Below are 2,954 nucleotides of genomic sequence, written 5' to 3'. Positions count from 1 at the left end.
ACTCTCTTACCATGGTATCTTCAGTTCTTTATTTGCAAACCACCCTCATGTTTCCCTTCTTGTGCCCTATATGGACAACAGGAGTTTAAAATTTTATCTTCTCATAATCCATCTGTCAAAGATATGACTTCCATTCCTTGTTGCCTCAGATACACAACTGAGGCATCAGATCAGCCCCTCTGATGAATTATAGGTTTTAAAATGTAATTTTTTGTCCTCACACCTGACAAGCATAGGCCGATATGTGCAAGATAACTTGTACCCTTAATGACTTTGAAGTTAAGTGATTGTTCATTTGCGAAAAAGTAATATTTGTTAAAAACCCACTTACTATGAGTTGAGAAATTGTTTAGGTTATATTTGGAAATTTAGCTTTTTAAAAATCCAATTGCCCAGCAAACCCCCTCAGCTTGAATGCAAGCAGTTCCCAGCAGGGGCTAGGTGAGGATTAGCGATCTTCTACCCTGTATAACAGCACCATTGCTTGGGACTTGAACTCCTTTAAGGTTAGATACTAAGAAACTTGAATTGCTTGTCATCTTCTTCCTTTTCTTTTTCCCCTTGTGTATCACTAAACAACTAGTTTCTCTTCCGTTTGTTGGTTCCTATTGTGTATTTTTTAAAAGAAGTACTGTATCCAGATGCCAGCCAATAAGTTGTCACACAATGGAAAAACGATATGCCACAGCATTGTAAGGTTTAATAAAATTAAATTTGCACCAAAAAAAAAGAAAAGAAAAGTATGGCAGGTATTTCTTTTCTCATTAGAAATACCTCACAATTCAGAACTAGAAGTATATGCTATACAATATTACCCATAGAGGAGATATGTTCTTATTCGGAATTGTATGGACCTAGACCTACTTCATCTGACCGAATGGGTATCAAATCAACTTCTTCTATCTAAGTTGCACTGAGTCCTTCTTATTCTGATCTACTAACTTCACAAGCTCTGTCCAAAGAACAGGAACCTCTCACCTGAGTTTCTAGAGTCTAAGATAGTAGCCACAAAGCCCTAAACCCAGGAAATATGACTGAAGTTGCTCAGCAGAAATGAAGAAGCCATGCCCTTCATGCTCAGAAGTAGGCAACTGATTTATCAGGAGACCTAGCTGTGAACCTACTCATAGTATGTTGGAGATTGATTACACTGCTGGATGGCCTATATGACATAGATATTCTAAGTTTCCATGAAGATTGAACAAGGAAATGTTCAGGCCTTTTTTCCTCCTCAAATTGCCTCTTGATCTTCCCCTGCTATGCATGAGATCCTTTGTCTTTCTTGATTTCTCCAACATATTAGACCTTCTGCCTTTATGGAATGGTTCTTAAGAATTTCTGGTTTGGATTGCATCAAACATTCTCATTTTATCCAAGGCTCCTGTAGATCTGTGGGCTGAGAATGAATTCACTCACTCAAGTCAAATAGCTTTGACCATAGCAGGAAGTCTATATCCAGAAATCATGCCTACAATTCATTCCTTGGTGCAGCAGAACTATCAACTCTCAGCTTAGCTACGATGGAGGTAAAATCCTTTGGTGATGTGAGGATCATTGAAATACAGCCTTAATACAATGATACCCACTGTCTAAAAATTCTTCTTATTTTGGGCTTATACCACAGTAAGAGTCAAGATTTAAAACTCTACTAAAAACAAAACAAACAAAAACACTTTATATATTCATGTTCATTTAAGGAAATACTAGTAGTGATGTATGATTTTTAAGTATACAGTTAATATGTTTGGAGTTATTTAAAATTTATATTGAGAAAAATTTATCTTCTCTATTGCTGTAGATGAGCATCTACATAAGACTGTTAAAATGAATGTTACTTTATATCAAACAACTTTTATAATACTTATTTTTATTGTTATAACATTTTATAAATTTTAAGGAATATAACAAAAAGATATTGTAGGTATTGAACAGGGGGTCTCTTGGAGGAGCGGTGGTACAAATGGGAAACAAGAATGTGATTCAATTCTATTTAATTAATATACGTTACTAAATGTTAACAAATTTAAAAAAATCATTTTCATTTTATCCAAGGATCCTGTAGATTGTGTTTCTGACAATCTGGCCTCTGATTTATTTCTGCAGAACCAGGAAGACTCATACTTTCCCAACATCTGAAATAGAGCTCAAATCATTCTCAAGGGCTGAAGTGCTCCTCTCTCAGGCATACATTGGCTAAAACAGGAATCAATTGGATTCCAGCTACTCTTAAGTTGGGTTCAGAACTACTGCTTCAACACTGACAATTTCAAAATTACTGTATAGAACAAGAGGGCTTCTGATCTGTCAATTCAGAATCAGGAATCCTCAAATCTTACTTCATAGCCTATCTGGTTTCAATGTTATCTGTCTATAAAGAGTTTGCCTCACAATTTTTGCCAAGAACTAAAGAGGGTTTCATTTCAGATGTACTCCCTCAACATCAAAGATGTCAGATACTCCTCAGTGTTCAATGAAACATAGGCACACCATTCCTTTGAGAACCAGGAAACCTCAGACATTCACTAATTGCCCAAATGGATTTCACACTTACCACTTCAGAACAAGGGTGTCACACACACCCTCAATGTCTGAAAGGGTCCTGAGACATATGATTGATAAGCAAAGGAATTAAGACCTCCTCAGTGTCCCAAGAAGGCCACAAATGATGTCTTTTAAGAATCAAGTGTTATAGAATTTCTGAAGTCACAATAGGGGCACAGACCTACCCTTCTAGAATCAGAACAATTTCTGCCTCCAGCTGATAACACCATCAAGTCTTACATATGCCCCTTAGGAATAAACTAGCCATGAACTCCAAGGGGGAGACAGCATGGTTGAAAATTTTGAAGAAGTCCTTAGACTTATTTCCTTTAACCATGATAGCTCCTGATTTACTGGTATGCCAAAGGCAGGGGCTGTGCTAGCATAGTGACATAGTAAAAAAGTACTTTATA

General features: G+C 36.6%; 1 long non-coding RNA gene across 1 annotated transcript in view; it reads right to left on the bottom strand.

Moving 5' to 3' along the window:
• Window positions 1–2,678, bottom strand: part of LOC116087626 — a 17,459-nt gene extending 14,781 nt beyond the window's left edge. Inside the window, exon 1 of the long non-coding RNA XR_004117520.1 lies at window positions 2,552–2,678. This is a non-coding gene — a long non-coding RNA (uncharacterized LOC116087626). The remainder of the gene's footprint in view (window positions 1–2,551) is intronic.
• Window positions 2,679–2,954: the final 276 nt, after the last annotated feature.

This window comes from Mastomys coucha, unplaced genomic scaffold (assembly GCF_008632895.1).
Source record: "Mastomys coucha isolate ucsf_1 unplaced genomic scaffold, UCSF_Mcou_1 pScaffold13, whole genome shotgun sequence".
NCBI classification, from domain to species: domain Eukaryota; kingdom Metazoa; phylum Chordata; class Mammalia; order Rodentia; family Muridae; genus Mastomys; species Mastomys coucha.
The sequence above is the reverse complement of the archived record's forward strand: the minus strand, read 5'-3'. Positions and strand labels throughout refer to the sequence as shown.